The sequence below is a fragment of the Gopherus flavomarginatus genome, chromosome 8 (genome assembly GCF_025201925.1).
Source record: "Gopherus flavomarginatus isolate rGopFla2 chromosome 8, rGopFla2.mat.asm, whole genome shotgun sequence".
In the NCBI taxonomy this organism is placed as follows: domain Eukaryota; kingdom Metazoa; phylum Chordata; order Testudines; family Testudinidae; genus Gopherus; species Gopherus flavomarginatus.
In genome coordinates this window covers 51676694-51693192 of record NC_066624.1, presented here as the reverse complement: position 1 = coordinate 51693192, position 16499 = coordinate 51676694, and the positions used below count along the sequence as shown (strand labels likewise).

Here is a 16499-nt window from a genome sequence, read left to right as displayed (position 1 = left end):
TTCTATGTTGAACAAATTTTGCTGCTTCTCTGCATTAATTGTCTCTGAGCAGTTCATGATTCTGAGCAGTTCATTGCAGTTCTCCTCAAATACTTGCTGAATAATTACTGTGCACTGTTGTTGGTCTGGAGCTCATCTGAGAGCACTTTATTGAGGTCATTCAATGTCTGAAATTCAAGTTCCGATGGTTAGTCTGAAAATCAGGGTTCTTGGGTCCAATTCCCAACTCTGCCACTGACTTGCTGTGTGACATAAGACAAGTCCATTCTCCTTTTTCAGCCTTACCTTCTCTCCTTTTCAAGTAGGGATAATAATGATCTGCTCCTACCTACCTCACAGTTGGTGGAGGATGGGGATCCATTTGAGAGTGTCACTCGGAGTAGAGCATAGTATGAGGTGTCCTTTCACGTTTACTCAGAGCAAATTAACACATAATAGAATAGCTGAAATAGTCTATTTGATTTGTATGTTTTTATTTTGAAATTGTTAAGAGCAGCAATGACTTAGCTCAGACTGAAGCATCTTATTTAATGTTTGAGATCTAAGTGTCTCCTCTTGTGTGCGACAAGACAATTTAACACACTGTGATAGACAGGAGATGCTTTTGTTTTGCAACAAAATATTTTAGCAAAGAACTTTTGTCCCACTTGTTATGATTTCGAGAAACTAACTGGTTTAGTCTGAATGGGATTTTCTGACAGAAACAGTTTGAATGACATTTCCCCACCATCTCGATTCCTGGGCTCTATCCCTGTCTCTGGGGGGTTTGTTGTCCATTAGAACAGGAGTCGGAACTGGTGGCTTTTCTTTCTGGCTCTGCCACCGCTTTGCTTTGTAGGCCCTTGGGTAAGTCACTTCCCTTCTCTGGACCTCAAGCTCCCCTCATCTGTCCAATGGGAACAGGGACAGTTCTTGAACTCTGGGTGGTTGTGAGCCTGAGTGAGACAAGGGGCGTTAAAGCCCTCTGTGAAGGAGAAAAGGGAACTTCTCAGTGACTGGGGCTCCTCTCTGTATGGCCCCAATGGGGAAGGAAAGAGGTGGTGTGGGGGAGAAGACAGGCAGAAGGGGTCAAATGGGGCTAAACCAGAAATGAGGAGATTTTCTTCCTGTTAAAATATCCTGGAGTCTCATGGCTGAAAAGTCGCATCTTTAGTTAGGTATGAACCAGCAGCCTTTCAATTACCAGACAAAGGTGTGAACCACGCAGACTGATAATTCCCTGCTTCCCAGCTTTGCCGAAGAAGCAACTGCAGTGGTGCTACTGGTTAGTGCAAAAGGGGCTACTGCTGGGGTTATGAGTTTAAGCCTTACATTGAATACTGGTTTCTATTACCCCTGAAGCTTCCCCAACTTGTTTTGCCCAATTCACATGGAAAGAACCCTACTAGGAAAAGGAGAATAAGTTCTGAAATGTGGAAGCTGATGCTCAGCTTGGAAATATCCACCCTCTTCTGCCATGAATTCCAGTAGATTGTTCACTGTCAGGGAAAATTGATCTATTAGCTGCCAGGAAAGGTGTCTGGGCACCATATCCCCCTGCTTCTTCCAGTGCATCCCTGGCTCAGTCACGGCTGCAGAAGGATTCTACATGCATTGAGTCTAAATCTTTTCCAAAACTTCTTAGCACAGCTGGTAGTGTCTCACTCTCATAATCTGAAGGCTTTGAGTTCAAACCTCTCAGAAGACAATGGTTTTTGCTCCCTCTTTCAAATTTTCTAAAGGAAATCAGAGAAAAGAGACTACAGGACAGTGTTTTCTAGACACCTTCGCATCCATCTAACACACACACACACAGAATCTTCTAAGGCATTAACTTTTCCTTCTCTATAGAGTTTGTATTCTCCATAGAGCAAAATATATCAAAAACATGCAAGTCTAAACCTAATACAATATGAAACTCAATACAGATAAAATCTCACTCTCAGAGATCTTCCAATAAGCTTCTTTTGCAGACTAGGCTTATTTCTAGTCTGGGCCCAATCTTTTCACCTGGCGTAATCCTTGTTCCAGCTCAGATGGTAGCTAGGGGATTTCTTATGACTGCAGCCACCTTTCTTCTGTTCTATCCTCTTATATAACTTTGGTACAAGGCAGGAATCTTTTGTCTCTCTCCTGGGGAAAAGCCCAAGTTTTAAGATGGATTCCTGTACCAGGTGACATGCTCACATGTCCTGTGAGACCCCAAGCCTTCATTCTTCCTGGTCTGACTCACAGATGGTGCAGGACAGAGCCATCTACAGTCAATTGTCCTGGTTAATGGGAGCCATCAAGAGTCCAAACCACTATTAGTGGCCCACACTTTGCATCATTACAACAAGACCTCAGAGTTATTGTTCATATTTCTAGTTTCAGATACAAGAATGATCGGTTCATACACATACGATCAACACACACAGTCGATTATAAACTTTGTAATGCTACCTTACATATATTCCAGTTACATTATATTCACACTCATTAGCATATTTTAATAAAATCATATGGAGTGCAACGTCATAGCAGGGAAAGGGTTTTACTGCAGCACCTGGGAGTAGTTGAGTTTCATGTTCAGGCTGTGGTATGAGTTTCTCCAGGTTTCTCGTAAGCACACAGGGCCCTTAGCAGGTGCTCTCGATACAGGAATGGCCCAGACATGATAAAGTGATGGGAATTGCGTTTTCCTTTTTAATTTTTGTATTTCCAATGACATTTCTGTTTGTGATTTCGTTTTGCTTTGTATAACTGTGTTTTCTCCTGGATTTGCTATTTAACTAAAAATAGAATAAGGCCTCAGGGGGCCGGATGGAGGAGCAGGCTGGGGCTAGGACTGCTAAGAGAGTGAAAGCATCAGGTTTTCTGTATTGTTTTCTGCCCTCATTTTCTGAGCAGTATTTCTTCAGCCTCAAATTTGCTCAGTTGTTAGAGCCTCAGACTTTTAGTCTGAGGGTGCAGGGTTCAAGTCTCTGGTCAGGTAGAAGAACAATTCTCCAAGATTTTCAGAAGGCATCTCTTGAGGACTCTCTTTGACTTCAGTTTTTCCTTTTCAGAACTTGGCCTTTCCTAGGAAGGGCTCTTTACTGCTTGGGACTGAAAGTGCTACTTCCTCACCTGTCCACTGGCATTACAGTCTGGAGGAAGAAAGGCCTCTGGGCCTGCAACAAAGTGCTGTGTGCTGATTTTTTGAGCAAATGTAGGGCTGGCCAGAAAGGCATGTTCCCACTGGGTATTCCCTAACAGAAAAAATTGTCCCCACAGAGTCTTTCATGCCAGAAGTCAAGCTCCCTTGATAGGTCCCATGCTGGTCCCATGGTGTAAGGGCTGGTATTCAGAGCTGTGAATCCTGAAATCAAAGTTCAAGTCCCTGTAGAGTTGTGAGGTCCTTTCATTGCCGGCTAATTATTCTGGGATTTTCAAAGCTTCCTCTTGCTCTCTCCAATGACATGGTAGCCTGTCTCTTGCCTGCTAGCTGTTGTGACTCGTACAAGAGGGCATGTTTGATCCCAAAGCAAGGCCCTCCCTTAGGCTCAGTCTGAATAGAAATCAATATAGCACTGCATGAGACAGGTCAATTTTATTTTGCTTTGTATATCTGTGTTTTCTCCTGGATCTGATATTTAACTAAAAAAAGAAGAATGTCTCTGGGTGCCACATGGAGAAGCAAGATGGGCATAGGGCTGCTAAAGAAGCAAGAGTAGCAAATTTTCTGCCCTCTTTTTCTTGACTAGTTTCTCTTCTGCATCAAACTTGCCCCTTTTTTCCTATGAGCCTGGCTAGCTCAGTTGGTAGAGCATCAGACTTTCAATCTGATGGTCCAGCATTCAAATCCCTGGTTAGATGAAAAGGGAGCATTTCCCCATATGGTACTCCTCCAACAACTGAAAAGGGCATCTCCTCAGCATGTTATTTCACAACAGTCATTTTTCTTCCAGGACTTGGTCTTTCCTAGAAAGGGCCATGTGCTGCCTAGGATGGAAGAGGCAATTTCTTCACATGGCCACTGGCCTCTCAGTCTGGATTAAGAAAGGCCTCTGGGAATAGCAGCAAACTGTTACATGCCAATTTGGTGAGCAAATGCAGGGCTGCACCCGCAGGGTCATCCACACCAGAACTCAGCAGAGATCTGGGGGTTCCCTATTGGTCCCATGGTGTAAGAGCAGCCCTCAGGACTTTGAATCCTGCAATCTGAGTTGAAGTCTCAGTAGGATCTGAGGACAATTCCTGTGCGACCTAATCCTGCTGGGTCTTCCAAGGCTCTGTCTTGCTCTCTCAAATGATATGAAAACCTGCCTTTTGCTTGCTAGCTGTTGTGACTTGAGCACAAGAGGGGATGTTTGATCCAGAAGGCTGGTCGTGCTCGGAGTCCTGTAGGTAGGGATGGGAGCTCCATTTCCTCTGAGTCCTGAAGCTGGGCTGCAGCCTGGCCTAGGGGGCAGCCCTATTGGTTGACCAACTGGCCCAAAGTCACTTGGGCGGTGTTGGTGTTCCCCAGGAATGCTGAAAGGCCTAAGGAAGGGAGGCTTAATACTCCTCCCTATCAGTCAGGGTGGAAGAGGAGGGCTGCAAGAGTGGGCAGGTTGATGAGCTGGGCCTTCTAGCATTTAGTTGGGTACATGGTGAGGAACGCAAATGGAGAAGCAGTTGCTGTCCTGTGAGGAATGGCTCAGCCGGTGGCGTAAGTAGACCTTGTAATTACCTACAAAGCTGTGATGCTCAAGACCTATCTTTCGGCTAAAGGGAATTTCCTCAGCCATGTATTTACCCCTGCTCCATGAGTACTGCTGAGGCTGAACATGATGGCCTTCCACTTCTTGTGGGCAATAGGATATCCCTACCTAGACAGGAGACGTGTGGCTTTTCTGGCATATTAGAAGAGAGGTTGGGCCTGGTGGGCTTTGAAGTCTTTTATGGCTTTACTTTTTTGTTTTTACATTTTCAGTGGGTGGCTCCCAAGCAAGAGTTGACTCACCTGATCTTTCTTTCTTCTCCTGCTCTTTCTCAGCAAGGGGAAGAAAAAGGAGCTCTCCTTCAAGCTGGAGTCAGAAGGACAACATAAGGATGACTTCCTGAGTTCCGGCTCCAGTCCTTTGCTCTGTCAGCTGAACCATCGAAGGGCTGCCATCACTTTCTCCAGGTTCGCCCATCGGTGTGTTCAGAATGGAGAGGGGTGACTAGTGGTGTTCCCCAATGGTGAGTCCTAGGACCAATCCTATTCAACTTAGTCATAAATGATCTGGAGAAAGGGGTAAACAGTGAGGTGGCAAAGTTTGCAGATGATACTAAACTGCTCAAGATAGTTAAGACCAACGCAGACTGTGAAAGATTTTCAAAGAGACCTCACAAAACTAAGTGATTGAGCAAAAAAATGGCAAATGAGATGTAATGTGGATAAATGTAAAGTAATGCACATTGGGAAAAATAACCCCAACTATACATACAATATGATGGGGGCTAATTTAGTTACAGTTAATCAGGAAAGATATCTTGGAGCCGTCGTGGATAGTTCTCTGAAGACGACCATGCAGTGTTCAGCAGCAGTCAAAAAAGCAAACAGGCTGTTAGGAATCATTTAAAAAGGGATAGAGAATAAGAGAGAGAATATTTGCCCTTATATAAATCCATGGTACACCCACATCTTGAATACTGTGTATAGATGTGGTCTCAACATTCCAAAAAAGATATACTGGCACTAGAAAAGGTTCAGAGAAGGGAAACTAAAATGATTAGTGTTTGGAATGTGTCCCATATGAGGAGAGATTAAAGAGACTAGGACTTTTCATTTTTGAAAAGAGGAGACTAAGGGGGGATATGATAAAGGTATATAAAATCATGAAGGATGAGGAGAAAGTGAATAAGGAAAAATTATTTACTTGTTCCCATAATATAAGAACTAGGGGCCACCAAATGAAATTAATGCACAGCAGGTTTTAAACAAATAAAAGGAAGTTCTTCTGCACACAGTGCACAGTCAACATGTTGAACTCCTTGCCTGAGGTGGTTGTGAAGGCTTGGACTATAAGAAGGTTTAAAAGAGAACTAGATAAATTAATGGAGGTTAAGTCATGAATGGCTATTAGCCAGGATGGGTAAGGAATGGTGTCCCTAGCCTCTGCTTGTCAGAGGATGGAGATGGATGGCAGGAGAGAGATCACTTGATCATTGCCTGTTAGGTTCACGCCCTCTGGGGCACCTGGCATTGGCCACTGTTGGCAGACAGGACACTGGGCTGGATGGACCTTTGGTCTGACCCAGTATAGCCATTCTTATACTCTTATGAAGGGAGGGGCAGAATCCTTTGACAGAGTTTCTGTAGTGTGGTGGTTCTCACGTTTGCCTAACATGCAAAAGGTCCCTGGTTCAAAACAAGGCAGAAACAAAATTGCTTAGTTTTCCCAGCTTCCCTGGCTCTCTAGCAAAGTTCCTACTGCTGCCACTGGCACGTACCTGTGATAAACCCAATCCCTGCAGGACAGAGGCTGGGGAAATGAGCTGAGAAAGAGCCTTGGCATCAGCAGAGGAAAGCTAGAGGATCCGGGTCAGTCACCTTTTGGAGCCTTGTGGCTTGGTCTCCTCTGCCATGGGAGGTTGGCTGGTGGAGACCAGCTCTTCCTGCTGGCCTCCTTTGTGTGACTTGCCAAAGGAGGAAGTGAGGCAAGAATGGGGCAAAAGAGGAAAGTCGAGCTGAGGAAGGCAGGGCAGAAGCTAAGCCCCTCAGTGCGGCTAAGTGGGGTTAGTAGAGTGCCACCATTCATTCTGCAAAGTCTGGGGATGTGCAGTTGGCTGCTGGGAGGTAGGATCATGTGCCTGCCTCGTGGCTTCCCAAGGATGGCTACTTGCAACCCAGGAGAGGAAGGATCGTTCTGGGTGAAAGGAAGACAAGCAAAGCTCTTGGAGGAAATTTGGGTGCGGGGTGCGGGCTTTCTGCTTGGGGTTGGGGTGCAGGAGGGGGTGGTGCTTACCCCGGGCACTGCAACTCCCAAAGTGACCAGTACACACAACCCTGTGACAGCAGCTCTCAGATCAGCGGGGACAGTGAGTCTCCATGTGCCGCTACCTGCAGGTGCGGCCCCCAGAGCTCCCATTGGCTGCAGTTCCTGGCCAATGGGAGCTGTGGAGTTGGTTCTCGGGGCAGAGGCAGGACATGGAGACATTCCCCCCACCCCAGGGGATGCTGGGAAATGCCAGACACTTCTGGAAGCGGCACGGAGGGACAGAGGCAGAGTGTGCAGGTAGCCACCTTAGTGCTGCTGGCACATCTCTGCACACCCATTGTGGGAGGGGGGCAGAGGGCCTCCATGCGCTGCCTGGAGTAGAGGCAGAGCACAGAGCTGCCTCCCCTCTCAGGTCTATTACAGGAGTGGGTGAGTGGGCTCTTTTGGCCCGCAAGGTGCAGCAGGTCAGACTAGATGATCACACTGGTCCCTTCTAACCTTAAATGCTCTGAGTCTAAAAGGGAGAGGGAAGTAAAGAAAAAAAAAACCCAAACATTGTAATACCAGGGTGACTCCACCTGCTCACTGTATAGTCCTGCCCCTTTCTTCCTTCACTGGGTGTTTAATGACCTGCAGGACATTGATTCTCTCATTCCATTGATAAACTGATACAACGTGACGGAAATTAAACTAGTTTCCAGCTGAGAAAACAGCACCTCAGTGTGGTGGCTGGGATTTGAACCTAGGTCAACTGCTCAAAAGGCAGCTATTCTCACCCCTATACCACCAACACATCTGGTGAAATTGCTCCTTATGCTTGCCCAATGAGGCTAGGCCAGAATTGAGGCATTTTCCTGCCTGTTAAAATGTACTGGATTCTCTTCACAAAAACGCCAAACACCTCTATCTTCACCTGGGTTTGAACCATCAGCCTTTCAACTAGCCACCAACTTTGTTAATCACAGACACAGGTAACTGCCTACTTCCCAGGCTTGTGTATGAAGCACCTGCAGGGATACAACTGGTTAGTGAGGGAGGCGCACTGCTGGGGTTATGAGTTCAGGCCTCACCCAACACACCGGTTTTCATTAGCCACAGAGCTTCCCCCATTGCTTTGTCTCATTCACATGGAAAGTGCCATACGAGGGTGATGAGAGTAAATTGTAAACTCTGAAATGTGGCAGTGGCCCAGAGATTGGGATAAGGGATTTGAAGAGAAAAAGCTCTAGGAGTATAAAACCACACAGTGTCCAGGGGCAGGTATGGTACAATGCCTCAACAGGGAGCCATGAGGGGGGGTTCCACTCTGTCTGTGAAATGTCCTGAGAGGTATTTGAAGATGAAAGTAACGTCATGGCTAACAAGTGACTGGCACGTCCTGGGATAAAGAAAGGAAGGGACTTGAGTTAATAGTCTGAAGATTTGCGTTACCGTCACTGTCTGACCCCCCTTCAGCTCGGAGCAGGTTTGTAAGTTGCTGGGTGGAACACAGACTCCTGGAGAGCAGGGGCAGCTGTTTCCGTGGCAGAGAGCCTGACACTTAGGAGACTTTCTATACTTGCTGTTTTGAAGCAATTCAATAAAATAACGGTGGATCTACAATGTTCAGTCCAATATTTCAGCCCCCTGCTGCAAAAACGCTATTTTAGAATCTACACAGGAGGCTTCCAGTGCTAGGACACCTGACCAGAGAGCTCAGTGGGGGTATAACAGCTGCTGACTCTGAGGGTCCTGGGCTAAATCCACTTGCTGGTGAAAGTGTTTTGATTTATTTGATTGATAATGAGCACCAGCTACCAGGGGAGAAACCCTGTGAGTCGCTGCCACTGGGAAAGGGCAGGGGGAGAGGGAACAAGAGGAGAAAGGCAGAGACATTGGATACTAGGAATTGCGGGGAGAAGAAAGAGAGAACAGAGAGACAATACATGATTGAAGCAGAACCGGTGTCCCAAGTCGATCTTGTTCATCACAGGTGTTCAGAGAGACAGGTAGTTGCAGGTTTTCCAGTGTCAAGTCTGAACTTTGATTCTAACAATGTGAGTTCAAATATCAAGGGGATCTCCACAGACCTGATCTCTTCCCCCTTTCCCTTTTAGTATTTTTATTTTGATGTATTTGGCTTAACCGTGATCTTCTCTTTCCCCACCTGTATTGCAATTTGGGGATTATTTTTATTTTGCCTCCCTTTTGTTCATGTCATTATAATTGTAACAGCAAAGGAATCTGCAAGAGCAAAAACTGACTCAATACTTTATTTCCCCATCATGCCAGAACATCATACAAACAGCTCACACAGCTGGAATCATAACACGGAAGGCCAGGGGATGGGAGATGCAGGTTTCCAAGTGTTCTGTGTTTCTCAGATGAAAACATTCCAGCCCCTTGTGTGCCTCCATCGTGTATGACCTGCTGGACATGCATCTGAGGAAGTGGGTATTCACCCACGAAAGCTCATGCTCCAAAACGTCTGCTGCTTCTGCTGGACTTTGACACACTTATTATCTCATTCTATGGATGTGATTGTAACACAATGTGACTGAAATTAAACCACTTCCAGACGAGGAGACAAAAAGCCATTATTGCACTGGCTGGGACTCAAACCCAGATCAACTGTTTGGACAGCACCTATGCACAACACTATAGCACCAATGCATCTAGAATGAGTAACTTTCCTGCAGGCTCTGTGTGCTGGCAAAGGGGGTGATATATGACCATGGAATTAATGAGCAGGGTGGATGGGCTGGAAGTTGCTTGACGGCAGGGAGCAGAGTTCGGATCCCAGAGTGATTGAAAGGGGGCAAAGGTGAAATCAGAGCTCATTGGGAGCTGGCCCCACCCCAGGAGAGGGGAACTGAAACTCAACTTCACTCATAGAAAAATCTTCCCTGAGAAGGAAGGGAGCAGATTGTTTTAAAGACAAGGCTTATGTTTGTTCCTGCTACATGTGGAGGGGCTGGGTAGTTCTGATTCCAGCTCCCCAGACTCTGGGAGGATAAGGAACAAATTCAGGCTGCCAGTCACCTGCAGGAGCGAGATTATTTTTTGACAGTGAGGGATGCCTCGTCCTAAAGGCCTTTGTCTGCCCCCTTCTAGTGACTGTTTGGTACCGGAATGTAGCCACCACTCCTGGGTCTCTGCTAGGGAAATAATGTTTCTGTGCAAAACACCAAAGCTTTTAACAGAAAGAAAGAAAAGGAGATGGCAACACAATGGGACTAGCATGTAAGGAATGAAACACAAGATGCTTCTCCCACGTGCATTGACTTTTAACCTTGGTTGCAGTGTTGTTGTATCCATGTTGGTCCCATGGGTCCTCTGTGGGGCGCCTGACATTGGTGATTTTCGGAAGACTGGACAGTGGGCTAGATGAACTGGTCTGACTCAGTATGGCTGTTCTTATGTTCTAACTGCTGTTTAGGAAAGAGACGATCTTTCAGGCTACACAAAACTGAAGCAGGGTGCGGGGTTAGCTCCAAAGCTTGTCTCTTTCACCAACAGAGGTTGGTCCTCTACAAGCTCTTACCATCACTCGCCTTGTCTCTCTTGGCCTCTGAAAAGTGTTTTCTCTCCACTCCCTTTGCAGAGAAGTTAAGTTTCCCTTTGGGCAACTATCAGGCAGAAGCAATTGTATTGACCATGATACTAGAATTGAAGATTTAATATTATAAACAAATGAGTCTAAACCTGAGGTTCTGGTTTCCACATTGGTTTTTCTAACTCAGTTCCCAATTCTCTTCTAGAAAGGCTTCCAGGCTGCCTGCCCAGCCCAACAAAAGTGGCTAGGAGAGAGTCCACAATCCTGCTCTTTCAGGTAGTGGAAGGCTGCTATCAAATCCCCCCTCACTCAGTCAGTCCCCAGCCTGTGGCAGTGCATAGGATTCTTCCATCCTAAGTGCAGGACTCTGCACTTCTCCTTGTTGAACTTCCTCAGATTTCTTTTGGCCCAATCCTCCAATTTGTCTAGGTCACTCTGGACCCAAACCCTGTCCTGCAGCGCTTGGATTCTTTACATGCTTTCACAGAGCGAAGTGCACATGTTCCATGATTTCATAGGGCAGACTTTTGTGCTATTGGGAGCTTTCCCTGTGCGAATTTGACCGGTGGATCAACATAGAGACACACTGTGACCTTTCTCAGGGTACTGAGGACTGCGAGTCTCCTTGTTGCCACCTGCCACAAGGAAGAGGGAGTTTTGCATTTTGCAGCTGGATGTTAGTGACCAAACTCACCAGCCTGCTGGAACTCAAGGACCCTCCTCTGAGTTACAGCAGCCACTCTAACCCCTGAGTTCCTTCAGTGTGTCCACCAGATATTTGGTGAAATCCCAGATCCTCTCTTACTGAAGTATCCCAAGATACAGTAGCAAGGGTCCACAGTAAAACTAGTATCTCACGCAGCACTTGAGTACAGTTATTGAACAAGCAAAAAAATTATTTAACGGATAGAGATTTAAACAAACAAATGTGAGTGATGGATACCAACTGTTATCAACTAAACAAAGGCAGAAAATGATAGAAGAGAAAGGCCAGCACAAAAAACAGAGAGAGGAACAATAAGATACTAAAAGGAAAATGGTTGGAACTCTCCATTTCTCTCAGTCTTTGGATTGATGGGTACTAGAGCTGTAGCAACAGTTGAGGAACCAGGGTAAATAAAATCAAATTAACTTTTCAAGATTAGCCATCATTTCCTGTATGACTAAAAAAAACAAGACAACTTTCAGTTTTCCAAAATAATTCAGATTATCACACAGTCTCTTACTCTTTAACCAATAACTTCACCTATAATTTCATTTTAATTGGTAACAACAACATATTCAAAGATCACAAATTGTTGTCATATGTTACTTTTCTTTTAATCCCCATTGCCAACAACTGAACCCTGGTTCTTATTGTGGTTTGTCCCAATGTAGGACCCAACCACTTCTGTGAGTTCATATATCTCAGGATCTTCTGCCATACGTGTTGTTAGAAGGGGTCTTCTATGTCGGAATCTTTGCATCATGGAGAAAAATACCTCTCTTTTCACACTTTCTAATTTTTCAAAGTAGGAGGAGGTAGAGAAGTAATGTAAATGCATAAAGCACAAGAGAAACCTCTCTGGTCTACACTATAGACATTTATCGGGATAACTATATTGCTTAGGGGTGTGAAAAATCCACACAGCTGAGCAACGTAGTTACACAGCCCTAACCCCCTGTATAGATAGTGCTACATGAGCGGAAGAGCTTCTCCTGCCAACAAAGCCACCGCTCCTTGCGGGGGCTGGACTAATCAAGTCCGATGGGAGAAATCTCTCCCATTGGCTTAGAACATCTGTAATAGCAGTGCTACAGCAGCGCAGCTACATTGGTGCAGCTGTGCCAGCATCAGCTTAATTGTGTAGCCACAGCGTCAGACACAAAGCCATAGTATCAGGACTCAACATGCGAGTATCCGGAAGTCTGAAATTGGAGGCTGACAAATTCGTTGCCTCATTGGTTACCATCATTTCTACAGCCTGAAAGTCCTTGTTACCCAACCAGGCAGCCAGTTTGGGATCCACAGGGAAGGAATGTCCTATGAAGCACTCTCTCTTTGCATCCAAACAGTGAAGGATGACTCTTCTCAGTCTAACCCTGGCATACTTTGGAAGTGTAATCAGGGACACTGAAGTAGGAAGTGGAGTTGTACAAACAATTTTACTTGGGTCACCATAGCTTCCTTTACTGGGGTGGAAACCAAGAACTGAGTGTGGACTCTTTCAACCTCAGCTCTTTCCAAATCCTTGGTCTTGGATAGGGGAAATTTACACTTCTCTGAAGTAGAATCCTTTACAAAACCACGTAAAATCTCAGCAGTGTTAATGAGGAATGGCTTCCTGAAACATACCCTAGTTTTTCTTTAATTCAGTGGCACAGGTCCAGGAAAGGGACTGGATACAGGCATGGATCAGAATCTTCATTAGTTACCACAGCTGGAGATTCTATTAAAAAATGGGCATTTTTCTGAAGATATTACATTTCAACACTGGTTTTATTTTATACACATCTTTAGAACCTACAAAGGATAAATTCGACAAGAACTCCACTTCTATTTCCTCAACATCTGTGTCATGAACGGCTGCATTCCCATAGCATAGGATTAGCTAGAGAGATCTTCTATAGGGCCTGGGTTACAAACGCTTTGGGAACCAAACACATGAGCATTTTGCCTAGTTCAAAATTACTTACCATGGAATTCTCTTCCCAGATCATCGGAGACAATATTGCCTTAAACAACTGAAATACACTGTGATCATATGCACTTCCTTCAGTTAGTTGGGGTTGTGCTGTTTGTTCACCATTTCTTGAGTGGAGATTTTAAATCACTGCTGTTTTTCTTGTTAGCCTCTCCAGTAAATTAGAGAGTTCACTCCTGTTGATAGAACTGCACTTCAACTTTCTCCATGTCATCATGGAGGGATGGGGAAAAAGCAAAGCTGAAATCATAAATGCGGACTTAGCAAAGGGTCATTGTCTTAAATTCTTCAATAAATCTGAGCAACATCCTATCAAAATGACTAATATCCAATTGGGTGACCAAACACAGCCTTCAGGAAAGATAGAAACCCACATCACAGAAAGAAAATACATTACAAAGAAAGTGTCAAGTGAAATTCCGGAGCAGGTTACATCTGATTATTCAGAACCGGGACAAGAGATTCTCCCACCACATTGTCCTCTGATCCATTCAAACCTGCTTCCCTCATCACTGTCTCATAGTCAGTTATGTTATTTACAAATTTTTTAGTATTCTAGCATCCCCATAATAAGAGAAAAACAGCCCTCTTCCCAGAAGTGGCTTTACAATAGATGGAAGCTGGGATTTAAACTCTAAATGATCACACTCTATTTGGAATCCATTTGAATTCCCCTCCCAGGACTTTTGACACTCATCTCCAGTCACAGAGATTCTGATACAGGATTAAAGTAGTAAAAAACATCATCTGCAAGCACAGACAACAGAGAATGATTCATCAAATGACACTTTGAGAAGTGGATGGATAGAATGTGATGAACATAAACTCTGCATGGCCCAGGCAAAAGGTAACAGTTCTGCAGTGAAGGAGAGGAGGGAATCTTGAGTCACCCCATCTCCTTCCAGTGTCACGGAAGCTGAAATGACACTTTTTTCCTGCCCCTGCTCCTCTTCATTTACATCGAATTTGAAAAATTCCCAATATAACTGCTCTTCAGCACAACCCAGAGCAACGTGAGAAGAACTGGCGATGATACAATCTGTATCACTGGTGACTAACAATAACTTTGCAATAGGAGGAATGGTACAAATGTGACGTTCCTTGGTTCCTCATAGGAAGGCACACTCAATTACTTGTGGGACAATAGAAAGGACAAATAGGTCCATCTCAAAAGAGGGCGAACTGCAAAAGGCAAAAATGGGCCACTCATCTGGACAAGCTGAGGGAATAATGGTGCTGCAAACAGTTCAAAGAGCTTTAAAAGTTACTATGTGGGTGGGAATCAGGAAAGTGTTTAAAGAAAAGAAAGTCTTGATAGACAGAGAGATTGTTACAATGTTGATCTCCGTGGCAGATTCTTCTTTGGCTAACATGGGCTGAGAGCCCAAGAGAAGGTTTTCCCACACTCGCAGCATTCGTAGGGCCTCTCCCCTGTGTGGATTCTCTGATGCTCAGAAAGGGCCGAACTCTTAATGAAGCATTTTCCACACTCACAGCATGTATACAGCCTCTCCCCTGTGTGAATTCTTTGATGGGTAATAAGGTTTCAGCTGCGATTGAAGGTTTTGCCACACTCACTACATTCATAGGGTCTTTCACCTGTGTGGATCTTCTGATGTCTAGAAAGGGCTGATCCATCAGTGAAGCTTTTCCCACACTCACGGCATTCATAGGGCCTCTCCCCTGTGTGGATTCTCTGATGCTCAAAGAGGGCTGATCTGTGAGTGAAGCATTTTCCACACTCACAGCATTTGTACGGCCTCCTTATGTGAATTCTTTGATGAGTAATAAGGTTTGAGCTGTGATTGAAGGTTTTTCCACACTCCATACATAGGGCCTGTCCCCTGTGTGGATCCTCTGATGTCTAGAAAGGGCTGAGCTAATAATAAAGCTTTCCGCACACTCATGGCATTCATAGGGCCTCTCATCTGTGTGGATTCTCTGATGAAGAGAAAGGCCTGATCTGCAAGTGAAGGTTTTCCCACACTCACAACATTTATATGGCCTTTCCCTTCTGTGAATTCTTTGATGGGTAATCAGGTTTGAGCTGTTATTGAAGGTTTTCCCACACTCACTGCATTCATAGGGTGTTTCACCTGTGTGGATCCTCTGATGTCTAGAAAGGGTTGATCTGTGAGTGAAGCTTTTCCTACATTGACAGCATTCATAGGGCCTCTCATCTGTGTGGATTTTCTGATGCACAGAAAGAGTTGATCTGTGAGTGAAGGTTTTCTCACAATCACTGCATTCGTAGGGCCTGTCCCCTGTGTGGATTCTCCGATGTTTAGAAAGGTCTGAGCTGCTATTGAAGGTCTTCCCACACTCACGGCATTCGTAGGGCCTCTCCCCTGTGTGGATACTCAGATGAACAGAAAGGCTTGATCTGTGAATGAAGTTTTTCTCACACTTAGTGCATGTATTTTTTCTCTTTTGCCTAAGGATTTCCTGTTGTGTTGTGGTTTCCATGAGGACCTTCTGAGTTTCCCGAAAGGAAATACATTTACCCAATTTCTCCCCTGCCTGGTTTCCTTGCTCTCTTTCTGGTCTGTGCTGAATCTCAAAGAGTTTCCCTCCTCATTACTCCTGGACACATTCCTTTTCGAACTTTGCGATAATGCTCTGTGTTTATCCACTTGCTCAAGATTTCCCTGCTGATAATTCTGCTCCTCTTTCTCACATGTCATTGCATCACCTGCTGCGATAGAGACAGAAACCTCAAAACAGGGATGGAAAGGGGAAGACCAAACCAAAACAGGCGCTGAAGACAGGTCAAATAAAAATCAGGAACTGAACTCCCCCAAACTTTTCCCCTAAATAGGACAGAGGAGGGGATGAATTCAGCCTTCACATCCTATCCAAATACGCAGGGGGAAGGGAAGAAGCTAATGCCTGGTGTCTGCTAGGATCTACAGGAAGCCATGAGCTATATTTACCCTGAGGATACAACCCCTGCTAGGGACAATAATGAACTGAGAGACCTCCCAAGGGCTTTGCTGGGCATACCAGATGTTTCCTTCAGGCACTTACAGATTCTGAGTTGGTTTAATGTTTTCTCACCTGTGCGGGGAGCTCTCAGGATCTCTCTTTCCTCAGAGCCCTGGAGGTCTGGGACCCATGGCTCTTCTCCTTGTTCCAGCTGGGAGATCATATCAGGCTGGGTAAGAGGAAATCTTGCTGAGATGAAAGAAAACAAAGGAGTTCAGTTGATTTCATAAGACTTTGTCATAAAAAAAATTCTGTTTATTTAACTTCAGTGCTTAGTGTGACCTGGTGGGCCAGAGGCAGTTCTCACTGAAAATGCCAAGATCGGGGCAGGCTGAAAAAAGATCATCACACAGGCTATCGAGAAGCTGAAAAAAGAAATCACACAGT

General features: G+C 45.1%; 1 non-coding gene and 1 pseudogene across 1 annotated transcript; one reads left to right on the top strand and one right to left on the bottom strand.

Moving 5' to 3' along the window:
- LOC127057005 (zinc finger protein 420-like) overlaps positions 1-15681 on the bottom strand; it is a 482458-nt pseudogene extending 466777 nt beyond the window's left edge.
- On the top strand, positions 3744-3816 carry TRNAE-UUC (transfer RNA glutamic acid (anticodon UUC)). Its single transcript has one exon. It is a non-coding gene; the product is annotated as a tRNA-Glu (tRNA).
- Positions 15682-16499: the final 818 nt, after the last annotated feature.